General features: G+C 41.8%; 1 protein-coding gene across 11 annotated transcripts in view; it reads right to left on the bottom strand.

Annotated features, from left to right (window-relative positions):
- The window catches only part of ARHGAP32 (Rho GTPase activating protein 32), a 263,478-nt gene that overhangs the window by 168,385 nt on the left and 77,950 nt on the right, over nucleotides 1-17,143 (bottom strand). The window contains exons 1-3 of one of the 11 annotated variants that reach the window (XM_075521300.1): nucleotides 8,535-9,108; nucleotides 7,545-7,822; nucleotides 7,163-7,399 (exon numbers count right to left, since the gene is read on the bottom strand). The exons of 6 other annotated variants lie outside the window; for them this stretch is intronic. The gene's annotated coding sequence lies outside the window, so the exon portion shown is untranslated. Of the gene's footprint in view, nucleotides 1-7,162; nucleotides 7,400-7,544; nucleotides 7,823-8,534; nucleotides 9,109-17,143 lie in introns of those variants that run through there. 4 more of the 11 variants (XM_075521302.1, XM_075521298.1, XM_075521297.1 and 1 more) reach the window with 4 other exon arrangements.

Genomic DNA, 17,143 nt, shown 5'->3' with positions numbered 1-17,143 from the left:
TTGCTGCTTCCCCCACAAATGACTTTTCTTTCTGACCTCAATTTAAGAGGTGAGAGCCAATAACTGATTTATTAGTTTATGTATTATTTATAGAACACTGTTGTCGTGCCCAGAGTTTTCTCAGCCAATGTAAAAGCACAGCTCTGCCCTATAGAATCAACGATTCAAGAGGATTTAGAGCTCCACAGAAAGTGATGTCTTCCAAGATATAAATTTTACCCCAAAAGCCAAATTTAAATAAGGCCTGTGCTGACACAAATCTATACTGAAAACCAATGAGCTTCAAACACTATCCGATAACAACTGCTATTTATGCCGCTCAAATAATTTGCACAAAAGGCCAAAATAACACAGTCTTTACCAGGGCACTAAAAAGGAACTACGGATCAAGCTTTGCATTGCTTGCAGATGCAATGTGCAGGGAACTGTACATCCACTTGGCTCATCTGCCTTGCTCCTAGCAACCGTATTTGTCTTCAATAAGCACTCTTCAGCTTGCCACTGTTAACAGATACTGCTCAAGAAAGAGGAGGACAGCAGAGACAGCAATCAAAACAGAATTGCGATGCAATGCTGCAAGTCCAAGAGTCAGAAGCAGTGCCGCTGGGCACCATCACCAGAATGAACAAGGTATTTTGTAGACAAATGAGATTTGGGTTTACTTTAGGCTTCAGGACTTCACTACAGGTGAGCCACCGGGCAGAAACCTCAAACTAAAGCTGAGCATATTAACCCTTGAAGGCATAGCATAACAGCCTGGATCCAGCATCCCTGTCTCTCCCGATGTAATCAAGTACAGAGTTTCCAGGATTCAATTCCATAACTCTCAATCACAGCATGGAAAGGTAAGCCAACAGTGAATCAACAGAGATATGCCTTGAAAACTCTGCTTTAGAGGGTCTAAAAATAACTTGATCGAGATGAGGAGTCACAATGCTACAAAGAAAAAACTATGTAAAGAACTGCAGATGTCACCATACAATATATGACAGCAGAATTAAGACAACTCTTCACACCATACAGGTTGCCCCTTATCACCATGAGGAAAGGTAGAAAAACCAGGAAACAAGAACGGAGATCTGGCCCAAAGCTTATAAACACTTGGGCAAGAAGTTGGAATCAAGTGAGAAACACTGATACATCTTCATTTCTGACCTCAAACTTATACCACACACACAAAAAAAAGGAAATGTCATGAGATGGAAAAAACCCAAAACACACATACCCTCCCCCAACCCAATTTTCCAAGTAAACTCTGCGTCCATGAAATTAAAACTAATACAGTGGAAAGGAAGAAAATAATCATGCAATATGGAAAGCCGAGATAGCTCAAGAGCCCCAGGAAAAATGAAACAAGAGATGGGAATTGAAGGCTGACAGTGCTGACCTGAAAGAGGATTTAATTTCCCATGTTTTAAATCAGCTTTGTCAACACCTTACTGATTACATTATGCCCATCTGTATTATATAAAACAAGATTTCTGAAGTCTGTCTCACAGATCATACAAAGTGAAGATAGAAAAGACCTACAAGGTCAGCTTAAAGCACACGTCATAAATAAACTAATGGTAAATGGATTGTATTTAATCCTTGACCACAAAATGAAAACCTGGCATAACTAAATGGTTTACTGTGATTGATTCTACAAAGTTGAAAGCTGTAATTGCTACTTTTGATGGAAGTTCTTGGTCAGGGAGCCAAAATTCAATTGTTTGGGAAGCCACCGCACAAGAAAAATTAATACAGTAACAGTATATTACAATAAGAGAATATTTTAAAAAATCATTTGAATGAAATACCATTCAAATATCAGTAAGCACAAAGCAAAATTTCTCTGAATTACTCTATGCACTACCTGTGATAATAAAGCAGTATTTATTGCCCGGTTCTAAAGTTTAGATCAGTGGTTTTCAACTTGTGGTCTGTGGATCTGTGAGGGTCTGAGAACAACTAGTATGAGTGAGCAGAAGTTGAAAAAGAAAAAAAAGGTCAGCACTGCTCTGCAGCTATTTAGGAAATACGCACCTTTCAAGGAACGTCGTGCCTCGCAGGCAAATTTGTACATGTGCCCAAATAAAGAAGGCTGGAAATCACCAAGCTATGGGAACAGAGGTCTTAACAGGATCATCACTACTACAAAGACAGATTAATTCAATTTTACTGACTGTGATTGTTTTCAAAAACGAATCATGTAAATTACAGCTACAAAGATAGTTTTAAAATATTTTACAGTATCAGAATTTCTAGCTTTTCCAATTTTCAAATTCCAAATACAGTCTGGTAAAACCATACCTACACCCAGGGAAGCCAAGATAGACATCACCAGTGTACTATGACAGAGTCGAAGGAATCGTGATCCTTAGTACTAATTATTGTTACTCGACTCTATAAGGCAATTTACAAGGTCAGAAAAAAACACTTCCTAGATATTTTTAGCTCTGGGCTTTCTAGTCCTACAAAATATTTTTTTAAAGACAAAATCACTTTCCCACTTGATGTGCATCACCGCCTGTTAAATTAGATTCTCAGCTGTCTGTCAGAAGAGAAATCTCTTTCTCTGAGGGGGGAAAAAAAAAAAATATTTTTTTTTTTGCATTAACCTTTCATTTAAGAATATATGACATTAGAAAAACATATTTTTAAAATGAAAGACAGGAAGTTTTAAATAAAGATCTTTTTAAAATCAGCAGTATCACTTGATTAATTTGTAAAAATGCCTGAGTGGACATGTTAGCTCTTCCACTGTTAATATACCTCTACAGAGGGAAGCAGAGGCGGCCAATAGTACTGCAGAGATTAATTAACATATTGGTTTCTTGCCCTGTTCCAACTCTCTGGACAGGCTTTAATACAAGCTCCAATACAGTCAGACAGTGAAGCTATCTTTGCTCAAGGGTTTAACTGAGTTTTCAGATTTCAAAATATCTATCTTGTTTATTAATTTGCAAGAATATTTAAACCACATTTTCTGAGCTGCCAAAAGAAAAGTTGCATGAACAAGATCAGATCACCTGGAATTTAAAACCTGTGGGCAAATGGGCAAGTCTGGGTAGGATGGTTCCCATTTTAGCAAAAAGGTATCTTCAGGTACAACAGGCAGCCTGTCTCGTCTCAGTAATTGTCTTTTTTTTCCCCCGATTGATTTCTCAGTAGCCCCGACACAACACACACACACACTGTACATCACACAACCCCTTCTGACCCTCAGCTGCACAAGCAAAGCCCCCCAAGCCCGCAGACGAATATTCCAGCGCTTGAGGGCACTGCCTATGTTCTCACTCAGACATACTTGGGCTGGCTGCCAGGGTGACCTGCTCTCCTTAGCCAGCCATGGTAGGACCAGCAGGGCTATGGTTCTACGAGAGCAGGACCTTGACACCACCGATCAGGTTGCAAGTACCTTCGAGGTGTCAAATAGCTGAAGAGATGCTTTTCGCATCCACCAAGGGGTAAGGAGGGATGGTGGGATAGGAGAAGCCAACACCATACTCTTAAAACAAAACCTGTTATTGTTTCTTTTCCTCAAAACAAAACACGGTTCTATAGGTATACTGTAAGATCAACCCCAAAGCACCTTCGGTACATCTTCTCTAAATTTGAAAGCAACGAATAGCAACCGGGGGTCAACAGACCCATCTTCTTTTTATTCTGCTCTTCTGCCATAGTTTTGGCAGCTTCGTGTACCGCTCGTCTCACCCGGTTGTGTTTTATGTCTCAATTCAATAACACCCATCAAGTACAGAGATACAAACTTCATGCTCTGGAAGGGATTGGAACACATACCTAAGAGCTTTGTTGAACTGGGCTGTAATAATTTGCATTCAGGTTTTGCATAACTGGAATTTCTTTAAACACTTCATGAAAAGAACAAGTTACTGGAATATTCAGCTTCTACAAGCTCTGAGCCATGTTCTTAGTTATTAAAAAGCTTTATAAAAATAATCACAGAATCCTCATGCTTTTGCATACATATATTACTGAACAAACCTGCTCTTTTATTTGGCAACACATAAAAGACATTGTTTTAGTAGGTGCTTGGCATTTTCTTTCAGAAGAACACAGTGACAGTCAATAAAAAAAAAATCCTCAAGAATAGGTTTCTCTTATCACTTTTGCCCAGTATAAGAAAAGGAATTGGGAAATCACTGCACAATCAGAATCATTGAGCCTTGGCTTGGATTTCTTTTGTTTGATTCAGGAACAGATATAAAAGTATTAAAGAAAATTGCCTCTAGGGAAAGAGAGTACTATCCTCTCATTTACAATTAATAAATCACTAAAAGCAGCTCTAAACTTTCAACACAGAAGAGAGATAGGAAAGGATGGTTGCTCCTGCCCTTCATGCTCCACTGAGAAGTCTAAACTTGGGCACCATCAACAAAACATTCTTGGGGGCCAGTGGCAGCAGGACACCCTGCCTTTGTGTCTCTTCTCCCTCCCACTGGCCGTGGTCTGAATGATCTACACTCCAGCCCTGGCATAACAGGGCTCAGGCTGCTGCCACTCACTCTCCTCATCCAAATGACAGCAAGACAGGTACCATCTCACCAAGCTCTTAGTCAAAACCTGTTCCCTGCACTTCCTTTGCAACCTCCTTTTTTTGTTTGTCTCGTTTGTTAAGATTATGCTTTCTTCTGGGCCAGCCCTTCATCTCATGTCTTCCCCACTGCCCAACAAAAGCAGTTCCGATCTTCGCTGGAGTCTTCAAGTATTACCGTCACACAAAGCAGTAATAAAACCCATCTGTTTACAGCTAATCCAAATGCAGCAAAGATCAAAAGTATACCCCAAAATTGCAAAGCATGACCTAAACCTAGATTCCAAGGACATTCATCTGGGCTGATCTCCTGTTTGTTTGTAGTTCAGTGCCAATGCAAAGCCATGCTAAATTTAATCTTTCCTCACAGAAGCGTATACTGGAAAAATGATGCTTTCAGCACATGGAATGATCAAGTGCAATCAACTAATCAGTTACAATTAGCCTCACATGCTGTTAAGTGACAACTGTTCATAACATGAAACAACATTTAAAACTTGTCCAGTCAGCTAGCTGCTTAGCAGGGAAATCCTTTCTTTAACTAAAACATTTACACGGAGCCAGTTGCCCACCTAGAGCTAAACTCTCTACCTATCCAATACACTGCAAAAATGGCTGTGCGTCGCTGTTTCGCACAGCATGGTTACGGCGTACTCTGTGGAAGAAGCTAGGGGGAAAAAAACCATCCAAAGTAGACTTGCTAGTGAATACTCATAAGGAGAAGGATGGAAATGAACTCTGGGACACCAGAACCTGATTAGGTGAACAAATAATAAAAGATAAGCATAAGCAAATAAAGAGTAGCTCCAGCTATCCTGACTTAAATGATTAGTCTTAAATGACTGGTGGCCCTCGCATCATATTTCCCACAGCACTCCTACCTGCGCTACTATCACACCATGTCAACGGTACCAACAGCAAAAAGGAGGTTGCTCCGTCCTTTCTATGTCTCAAAATCACAACTAATTCATTTCACTATTAGTATTCCTACTGGATTGTTCTTGACCAGCTAAATGGAATTAAATGGAGGCCTACAACTACAGTAAGTCATCAGGGACAGATTTAAGCAGGTGGGGGTCACACGGGCATAATATGCACCAAGCCATGCTGTAACTATTTCTCAACGGCGGAGAGATGTGTATCATAAACAAACGGGTCATTCTGACCCTAACACAATACTAGAAAAGCAAAGCACTAACCAGGACAAATCTGCCTGGGCCACCCACCCGCTAGTTGCATTTCTGATGCGCGAGATGAGGAAACAGAAGCAGCAGCAGTGCAGTAAGGGAGATGTAGGGGTGACAAGTGGAAGCAGTACCTGAGAGCTGGACGCAGACCAGAAGATAAAGGTGCTATAGGGGTCAAAATGTCTCACAGTGGTTCAGCGTACATTTCCATTCTTACCTTGTGCAAAACCAATGCCAGCACTACAAACAGATCCAGTGCTGATGCAGTCTTTAACAATCAAAAAACCTTTACTTTGCCCTTTTGGAATAATTTTCAACTGTTAAATATCTTTTTCAGTGAATAAAAAAACCCAAAACCAACATACAGGAAAGAGATCATTGATCTCCCTTGCCTTGAGTTCTCAAGGATACAGCTGCAACCACTACTGTCCAATCATTTTTACCTTCAACACCCACACATGCATTTTTGGTACAGAAGCATTTGAGCTGGCACGCATGTGCTGCTGTGAATGGAAACCCTGCTGCTAGGTTTCCTGCTGCCACGGAGATGAATACAGAAAGAACAATTAGCCAAGGCTTCAGTCTAATTTAGATTTATTTTTCTTTTTGGAGGAGAGGCTGAGAGATGGTACATCATAAAACAAAACCATTAAAGGCTACTCAGAGGAGCACAATACTGAAATACCATGCGTAACCTATATTATAAAGACTTCTGATAATAAGCACTATTGTCTAGTGCCTAGTGACCCCAATTATGCTAAGTGCTGTACTTGGATGCCAGGAGACTATAAAATGTCAAGACAAGGACTATCTACATCAAAGCAGACAAGAGGTGAGCAAAGAGAATACCTCCATCCATTTTCCAAAAACCCACAGTAACTCACAGCTCAAATAACTTGTCCAGTATTTCAGAGGAAGACCGAGCCTAAAGTAGGAAATAGAATCATAGAATCGTTTGGGTTGGAAAAGGCCTTTAAGATCATCAAGTCCAACCGTTAATAACTTCAGTTTCACAGTTCCTAACCACAAAGATTGTTCATAGCAGCACAGCTTTTATCCTAGGGCACGTAAATACCAAACACCTTATCAGGGCCTGAAGGAAAAACATCAGGACGGAGGGAGGACAACACCCTCCTGCGCAGACTAGAGGATCACGCACTCTCTCCTCATCCAATCCTTGCCACAAAATGTTCCAGCCTGATGCAAAGAGAACAAGAGCCCAGCCCAGCTTACCAACAGATAATTAGGGCACTCGCTCAGAGAATACAGTTGCACAGGCTCAGGAGAGTGTTGAAGTCTGCTGTTTCCCAATCTGTGGCTCTGAACACTAAGGTTTTATGCAATACCTCCTCCTCTCCTTTCCCCATTATCTTCTGAACTTCTTTCCAAAAAGAGAGAGAGGGAGAGAAGGCAATAAGCTACGTACAGAAACACTTACTAGGACCACTAACCCTGGAAGTACTGGGCTGCAGAGATGACTATTATCGAAGTGTCTATGCAGCACAACTTCCAGACAGCACTTTCAACCAGTGATGAAGTTTCCGTAAGAGCTTAAGAAGCCGTGCAAGGGCTTTGCTATTTCCAAAAGGGGCAGCTCCCCATCTCTCCCCAGCCATCTGATGATGAATCTTCCCCGTGCCAGCAGAGGTGCTTGCCCATCTCTGCAGACACTGCCCTGGAGGAAAAATAAATAAATTTTAAAAAGGACTAGCTTTCCACTGGATCAGCAGCAAAGCACATGGCTACAAGAACTCCTGTTAGGCTAATAAAAGTGACAGGGGTGGAAACGCCTTGTTCAGCCACAGCACCATTTTATTCACCTGCGTTGGGATGTAGTTTCACAAAGAGGGGATGAGCAAGAACTTAACACACTCCTCAGAGACCTCCTTTTGACTTTGGCCACCCCCTGTCCTGTGAAGCCTCACGTGGGCTTTAGCAGATCCCATCCTGATGTGTATATGTGTCTCCTCATACCGAGTGAAAAGAATTTGGGCATTTATCTTAGCTTTGCAAATGCTGGAGCTGAGGACCTGAGGTTGTAAGGGTGCTGGAATGCTTCATCATGCAACACCACCCAAATCCTTTGGGAATGCCAGAGCTCAGGAAAAAGAATAGTTTTGTTGTTGTTGTTATTTCTAATTGGGGGGGGGGGTGGTGGTGGTGGGGGGTGGCATCTGAAACACAAAGACTTGGCGTCAGGGGGAAGAGGTCAAGCTTCTGTTTATTAATTTGAAAAGCAAACCATGAGCAACAAAATATAAGCATTACAGAAACAACCTGTGACTAAGAACAAGGACATTTTAAAATTGAAAAAATGTCAGCCAGGAATTTTCACCCTTTTAAAACAAAACGTATTAATTGCACTGCTGCACAATTTTGTCGTTTTAGGTAACCTCTTTAATTTTACATCAGGCAGGCCAAGAAAGTCCCTGAAACACCAACCCAGTTTTAAAGGCATAAGGAAGGGGGGACAAAGAATGAGGAAAAAAGTGAACTACATATTCATAGACAAGTCAAGACTGAAAAGATACTCAAAGAAGAACAAAAAGAGGACCCCGTTTCTAACGCGTTATGGAGGATGAAAAATATGAAAGGTGTTTAATTGCCTAAGCAGATGCCACCAGTGGAATGTATGAAAAAGCAAAACCAAACAAGGGTTTCTGTCCCCTCTATTACGAGATAATGCTTCTGCATTCGCAGGCTACCTCTGTGTAAGGAGAACAAATAATTTTAAAGCATTAACATTATCACAGGAATAACAGCTTACTGAGCACAGGACAAATTCTGCCATCAGTACGTGCCTCACTCACCCTGATCACAGAGAGATACCATGGGACCATCTGAAAGGGGTTCCGCTGTGCAGGAGCGCTTGAAACGAGTGCAGTTATATTAAATGTAGGAGGAAAGAAGAAAGGTATGTGACAAACAGATTCAAGACTCCAGGAAGCAAGCCACACAAATGACTGTTGAGTTGTGCAATGACTCAGCAGGAAAAAAAAAAAAAAGGAGGAAAAAAAGAAAAAAATAGCAGCAGATAAGAAAGTCTTTTCCGTAAGAAATGATAGCTACCATCAAAAAATAAGTAAAATAAATAAATAGAAGCAAAAAGAGCTCCCAGCCTGGAATTCTGCCTAGTCCCACGAGCTCTGCGCACAAAGTTGTTTCTCCTAATCAGCCACTCTTTATTGCCCTTTGCAGCACACCTGAGCAAGCAGAGGAGCAGGAACCTGAGCTGGCTTTAACCCCTGCTTCACCACTGCCTCTGCCTAGGTAGGCGTTTCTCTACAAAGAGAGTGCTTTTCGTGGCGAGCAACATGATAGGAAGCTAAAGGCAGGAAAGAAGTCAGATAAGCACATAGCAGAAAGAAAATGCTAGCAACTCAGAAAGGAGCAGGAGTGTGGCAAAGCAGGGGAGTCACCCCCCACCCCCCACCCCACCCCCCGTCTCCTGGCCTGTCAAGCCAAGGAGTGGTCAGGACAGAAAGATAACATGGTATTTCTGCAACTCCTCTGTTGTTCTCCTGAGAAACTAGCATGAAATTTAAGCTCCCATTTTACTTGCATAACTTTACAGGACGGCTCTCCCATGTCTGTTGAGACTCAACAGCTCTCCCTGAAATGGTAAGATTAAATGTCATCTGTTAAACATAGATAACGTAGCCCAACCAGATGGATGAGGCAAGTCAAGCTGTGCAGATTTCACTGCTCAGTTTGAACACATTCTCGCACTCATTCTCTCCTTTGCAAACCTTTATGCAAATAGCTTTTCAAGAACATTTAATCCTCCACCCTCCTAAATTACCACCGAAGCATTACTGTCCCTTCAGTTTGGAACCTAGCTGCAGGAGAAACACCAAAGCATTCAGGTAGCTGCCTGGCTTGAGCCACATGGTACAGTTCAGTGAAATTTAAGCAGATGCTTATGTGCTTTGCAAGGCTGGGGTAGGAAAAAAAAAAAAAAATATCAGGTAACCGTAATTCCTTCCCATCATTCTTCACTCGCAAACCCAACCACTTGAAAAATACGATGCCCTATCGCTTCCTTCTCCTCTGCCTTTAAAATCAATCCTGGCGTGGTTCCACCAGTATAAGTTCTACACGGTATCTCTGCCACCATTTTGCTTATGCATCAGGGTAATAAAGGATGAGAAGATGCCAACACCTTCTCTATGCAACAGAATATATCTGTATAACTATGTTGGCTAAAGTGGGGAACTATAAAGTCAGAGGGGAGGGGAGGAAAGGCCAGAAAATCTGAATAGGGCAGCTGAACAGATAGTAGTGCTTAGCATTTTAGATTTTCTAAGCTTAGCAGCTTAGATTTTCTAAATGCTTTCTTTTGCCATCAAACCACCCTTTATGGCTAACACAAGGCACTGTCCATTCCCACTGTAGCAAAAATGAAACCCTGCTGTCCAGAGGCAAGGAAAGCTGGGCTTTATGGCTAGTACATGAGCATACATGTATTGGGATAGCTGAATGGCCAGCAATGAGGGATCAAGATGGACCCTGGACTGTTGTGTCAAAATAAGTTACAGTTAAAAACAGGAAGCTGTAGTGCTGAGAATCACATCATCTGCAACGTCGTCCTGGCACCGGTGACAACATTCACCACTCCCCCGAGCCTTGGGCAGAATTCTTACAACCCAAGGGGCTGGGAGGGGAAGCTAATAAACAAGGACAATCCTGCTGAACATTGCACCCAGCCACTAAATCCACCTTTCAAACCTGTTTCAAAAGACCAACAGGAATAAAATAAAATTTTGCCCTGAAGTAATTTTTATACTTGAGCCACACAGCTTTTCACAATTAAGTCAAAATGTTCCTGTAAAATAGCTATTTTTGTTAACCTTGCTTAAAAAAATGGTCTAAATAATGCGCAAGAAGACTCAGCACTGGTTGAGTCAGCAAAGCCTGGAATAAAACCCAAGAGTCCTGGCTGCCTTCTTTCCTTCATAATAGCCTTCTCGCCATAAAACGTGACCGCAGACAACGCACTTTTTAAGTCCACACTGACAACGTGTTTGCACACAAATACAGAAGGACATTTCTCCTTACCAGGCACTCCCTACGCAACGCTGTACAGTGGGCGAAGAAGTTACTGGGAAGAGCTAACTGGTAGACTTCTCTCTCACAGGTAACGCAGCAGACAGTGCATTAATTGGGTTTTTTTCAGTATGACTAAGGTAACATTTCATATTGCATCACATCAGAAGCTGGAATATTTCACTGCAACCTTTAATCGTCCCGACTCATGCTGTCAGTAACAAAATGCCCTCTTGGGAAAACAAATAAATAGACAAATAAAACCTTAACTGATTTGGTAAAGTACCTACCAGTGAAAGCACACTGTCTGATTATTTTTAAGGCATTAAAAAGGGTTGCAGGTGCAATATGTTAACCCAAAAGGAGAGGTGATGAACAGATTCATAGCTTTTCCAGTTTGACAGAAAAAAAAAAGTGCGGATAAGCTTTTGAAAGCATTTGTCTCAAGCACCCAAGGGTAGTCTGGAAAATGAAAGCATTTCTATTACATTGGCACTTGTGCAGAAAGGCAGGATAATGAAGTGACCGGGCTATTAGCCTTCCCAAAGAAATGAGATCTTGTTGAAACCAGTGCACATTAATTTCAGTGCCCAGGAAAATGGCAGTAAACAGTGCTCTTCAGGCTTTTTTTCCCCCCTCTCAGTAATCATGATGATTTTAGAACTGACACCTGCAAAAGAGACTTTGTAGTGCATAATGAATAACTCAGCAAAAAGAGAAGGCTGTGAGAATAGGTTAAAAAATAAAAACGTAAGAATATAGCAAACAAAGGAATAAAAAAACTGCAAGATATAATACAACTTCCAGGGAACAGAGCAGCCTGACAGACAGCACTTCCAAAAGACTCCTGTTGAGGATTGGGCTCACAGAAGCAGCCGAACAGCTAACGAAACGTCCCAGAAAGCTAGTCGCCCGCTCCTCACATCACCTCCTCACTACCGTAATGGTCAGAAAAGAAAGTTCATCTTGTCATCGGGCCAGGGAAAACCCCAGTGCAACAAAAATGAGATTGTAACCATCACTAAATCTTCTTACCAAGGTGGAGAAACACACGGGGGGGGGAGGGGGGGTTAGTCTGAACTAAAAATGGAGAAGAAAAAGCACTGAACTACCAGCTTGAAAGAAAAGCTGAGGCCCCTTACTTTTAGGAGCACAGTTTCAGGGCCCATTTGCAGAAGGGGTATTGAGGCTCCAGAAACCCAAACTACTTAACACAACATAAGGAATTACCCTTCATCAGCCAAGCCGTGCGCCTGAGCTCTCCGGTCGCGACTCGCAGGGGAGGACGTGCGTCAGTCCAGACTCCTGGGGTGGCCCGACCCACGCACCCTCCCTGTCCCTGCAATGCCCCCCAGCGCAAGCAGCAGCGGCCGGAGCAGCCCTGCCGCAGCACGTTATCTCCTTCGGCCAAGGTACCCCGCTCACCCCCTGAACGCGCTTCCCAAGCGACCTCCAGTTCTGTGTCACCTTTTCATGGCAACTTTGGCAATGAACGGCCTGACCTGAACCGCAAGGACATGGGAATTAGGCTTCAGAGCCATGTTTTTAAGCAGGACGTGGACAGGGATTTCCTATTGCCACTTTCTGTGCTTTAGAAATCGTTCTGTCTGATAGAGGAGCTGAATCTCTCTCATTTCATGAGAAAGTTCATTTCCCAGCCAGGCTCCTCTCCCAGCTCTCACACAGAACGAGGCTGGTGGCATCCCACAGGGTTACGACTTGGTTATCTGCATGTCCCTCTCAACTCCGATTCCATCCCCAGCCGGACGCTCACGGGCAGTTCACAGAGTCAGACGCTACTCCATGTGACAACCCAAGCCAGAGCTCCTTCCCTCCTCTGTAGGTTTTTCCTTCCCAGAGACAAAAGAGCTCATTGAAACGCTTTTTGCAAACTCTGTTCAGAATTTTTTTTTTTTAAATAGTCTTTCCTTGTTTGGAAAAACATGTGCGATATCTACCCAAGTTGTTCTTTACATCAAACACAACATAAGAGAAGAATCACCTGCTCTGTTCTTATCTCTGAAATACATCAAAGTAATCAGGTAATTAGCCAAAGATTTTTACATTTAATGTAAGACTTAGCAACGTGTTTTGCAAGAAAACTCTTGGCACTTATTTCCATGAGTTTCTTAAGATCCTCACAGTTAACTATAAAAGTCTTTCAAGCAACATCTAAATGATCTCTAAACTGGATTAGTGTCCTCTTCTAGTTTGCTATGCTTTATTTTTCACGTAGAAAATGAATAGGAAATACCATCCAGACCTGATGCCTCCCATGACGTTTTGGAAAACCTTCAGGAGGGAGCACAGTTCGTAAAAAAAGACGGCTTTTCCTGCTCTTGGATGGAGATGGATATCATCTTGTATTCCCATTATATAATTAAGGCTTTCAACACACTCTTGGTTTATTGTAAATGCAGCAGTAATTAAATATGTTCCCTAAAAAGGACATCATTTTGTTTTTCCGGCACGTGCAAACAGATCTAATACGCTGTTGGAACAGAAAAAGATTTCGTACCACACAAAATGTGTTTGCACTTGAAACTTTCTGCTAGGCCACACTAACACCATGACAACACTTCCCACTTTTTCGGTTCCGTAAACAGCTAGCACCAATCGTTTACACACAAAGCAATGTAGTCAGAAACGGTGACAGAAAACGTTGAATCAAGCCCTTTCTCAGATTTGATGTCTTATTTTCCACCAGCATGCTGCCACACACTTGCTATCGCACAGATAGCTGGTCAGGTTCAATTAATTTCTTTTAGTGTACTCAGGATGCCTACATAGTAATAAAAGGTAGTAAAAAGCATCGTTTTTATTAAGTTTTGAGGTTCGTGATAGTAGCAAAAGGTGTTCCTTGATGGGCACTTTTTTCCTTCCTGTTCTGTTTGTACACAGCATCAGAAAACGTCAAACATTAATGAGTACTGTCTCTCTGATTTAACTAACTTAAAGAGTGTTTTAGGAGAGCTGGGAAAGGGGAAAGTTTGGGCAAGGGTGTTTGAGAGACAAAGCATGATATCAGTAGCCATATGAATAGCGTATTTATGGAATCAGCAAAAGCAAGTATATTTCACCTAGTCAGGTGTGACATCCGTACGTATTCTAATGTGCTACGTATTAAACTCATTGGCTATTGGCTTCCTTTGAGTTCCTAATAGGTATTTTTCCAAAGACAGTTTTATCACAATTTTTATGAAATACACATGCAAAGGTAAATTCATTATCGAGAGTGGGCACATAACAAGTAATAAGAAGTACCTGCAGTTTCTACTTCAATATTTCCCCTCTTTAAACAGCACTAAAGATGATGAAAGTTACTTCCAAAACCAGTATTTCTTGTCTGCTACCTGTGCTGCGCACATGACCGTACTCCCTACTGATCAGCATTTCCATAACCTGATGAGTGATAATAAAACACCTTTAAAAGCCCAAACAAAGGCAGTTCTCGGAGCACTGTACTGCCAGGAATCTCAACTCTCTGGCTGGAGCTCCCCACACATGACTTGGTAGCCAAAGGGACTGGAACATCAGCTGAGAGCTCATCAGCACTCCGCGAAGGACAGTAACGTTAACTCGCAGTTCTGCCCATCGCTGATGCAGTGCACGGCAGTGACGCTCACCCACTACACAGGAGTTTTCGACGCGGTGACCCTGCCAGTACCTTTTTCCTCTCTTATGCTTGGCACTCTCCTCCCCTAGTGCAGTGAGCCATGTGAGAAGCACAGGATTACTGCAACCTCTCGCCTTTCATTAACGTGACAGGGTCTAAATAAATCTATTCTCCAGAAAGTCACATCTGGTGCATTAACCTGGGGCCCCCCGGCTACATTGCAGCTCTGAGTCAGTATTATTTAGTAACTAGCCTGTTTTCTTCAACTTTTGGACTCATTTTAGAAAAATGTGTACTGGACCACTATGTATCCTGCAGTTTTACTGCATGCTTATATTTGCAGTTTTACCGCATACTATTGTCTCATACAGGTCCCAGTGTTTTTAAGTGGGCAGGCCCAGACAACAGCATCTGTGAGTATGAAATGTTTGTTGTCTCTTTTAGGCCAAACAGTCAAGCAACAACCAGGTTTTTTTCTAGCCGGTAACACCAGGTTAAGTTGCCAGAGATGTATTGCCCTCAAACCTCCATGCAATACCACATCCTACACGTTATCTCTAATTGCACAAGTCCTTTTTTCCAGTAAGTATCAGTCTGAAGTCCTTTCTTATGAGTCGTTCAATTCCTATGCATCCAGACTCCCTGGTAATGCTTTTTCCTTAGCAGGCACCAAGAAAACTTTGTGTATGCACAGGAGAAAATAGGCCAAAAAAGTTACCTTCTGTTCTTCTATGAACCACTGGGGATTTGTCAAAAATTTTCCCTACACAAAGGCACATCTCGATTCAAAAAGAGGCCATGTACCAAGGCCTGTGTGGGCATCAGCTGGTGTTCAACAACATTTTTATATCTCAATGAGTATTTGTTACCAACGCCGTATCCTATGTCGATATATTGTTAGCTGTAATCAGATACGCAATCTCATTTGCAAAGTCTGCTGCACCAGTGAGATCAACACTGTGTCTTCCCCTCGCTGCTGTGGAGCTGGAGTTCATGAAATGCGTTATGTACACTAAAGTCAAAGCAATATTTCATGGTACTTCAACATGATATACAAAAACAATTAAAAAAAAATATATATATCCATGTTGCTGTCATTTCCCTGTAGAAGACAAAGAACAATTCCACAAGGCAGAGAGCATTACCTGAGTGCTTCTTCCAGTACCTCAAACTCCGCCTTTACCCAGTGAGAAGGGAAGATGAAGTTAGCTCCGTAGATTTAGAAAGCCCCGCACAGAGCAGGAGACACTGCCACAGTACCACACAATTCCATGTGAAGCTGTATTTAAGATCCCCTTCAGAGGGAACAAGAAGTGTGTGCATATTTATACATGCACACGCAGAAAAAATATCTTTCCTGCTGTTTTTCAAGGAGCTGAGGAGAAATGGGGAAGTATTTGTGTTGCCAGGGCAAGCACTAGGACTTACATGACCTGCATAAATGTCGCTGGGACTGGCCTTGACCTCGAATTATAAGCACATCAGAATACAATGTGCAAGACTCAATGTTAGAATTTCTTGTCATTTCACTGCAAGTCTCTCAGCATTTCATTATTTTTCAAAGCTCCAGTCATGGAGTCAAACAGCGAAGATATATTCTCAGCTTTCACTATAATTATTAAATCATCTTGCAGAGGAAAGATGAACAACATGACCCATCTTGCACTTAAAACCTCAAACTGGAGGGCAAATTAAAAAAAAAAAAAAAAATCAAAGCGTACCTTAATTTTTAAAGTCAATCTTACGATTTTTCAGAATCTTGACTGCTGTTTTTAAAATGCTTGAGGAGACGGTCATACTGCAGATGAAGAGACACTCTAGTAGATCAGCATTTCTTTAAAACGAGTCTTTCAGTCTCTGGTGTGACTGCATATACGCAGCCTAATTTAGGTAGGGATTCCCATAAGAAAACACAGAATGGCAAAACCCACCATCTTTGGAATAAAATAGCAGAGGCCAGCACTAGGATAAGGTATTCTCATATAATGGAAGAGATACATGACTGGAAGAGGCTGTAAGAGTCTAGAATTAAAAGGATGGAGAAACCCTTCTGGGAGCCCTGGTAATTCTATTCCGCTCTCTCTAAATTAAGTGTTACACTCGCTCTGTTCAAGCACAGGACTATGAGTCAGCACTGGACCATACGTTACTCTTCACTTCTCTCGCTCGTAGAGAGAAGCGCGTCACATATGAGATCGTCATGTGCCCTGGCCAGCCTCAAGAACAGGCAGAAGAAACGTCACATAAACAGGCAGAGAAAAAGTCGAAACCCTCTACACATGACAACAGAGTTGTTTTAACCAAACAAATTTCAAACTCAATTGCAAGCTTATAAAATGTCACTCTACTGCGTGACGACACCAAACAATGCCAACAAACAAACATAAAAAGGATACCCACACTATTTCCACTAATGAACTTATTTTTCATTCTCTTGAGAGAGAGAACAGGAAAGAAAAGCTGTAACATATGCAAGTGTGTATAACCTTTTTCACTCTACTATTGTGTATACACATCCTTTAATAACATTAGGATCTCCCAAAGGTAGATACATGCTCCTAACACGGCTGCGTGCCAGTTTTAAGACAGGCCTTCTCTTTAACACAACTTGATCTCATTCCTTGATCTAACATTTGCTCATAAAAAGCTTGTCAGATCTGCCAGTAAAGCAGTTTTGAAGGAAGAAAAATAGAAAATATGTAATTATTTACCCCATGACATTACAGGTCCTTTTCCCCTTCTCATTTAAGGTATGAT

The sequence above is a fragment of the Mycteria americana genome, chromosome 19 (assembly GCF_035582795.1).
Source record: "Mycteria americana isolate JAX WOST 10 ecotype Jacksonville Zoo and Gardens chromosome 19, USCA_MyAme_1.0, whole genome shotgun sequence".
Lineage (NCBI taxonomy): Eukaryota > Metazoa > Chordata > Aves > Ciconiiformes > Ciconiidae > Mycteria > Mycteria americana.
Note: the sequence above shows the minus strand (reverse complement) of the source record. Positions and strands in the feature narration are given on the sequence as shown.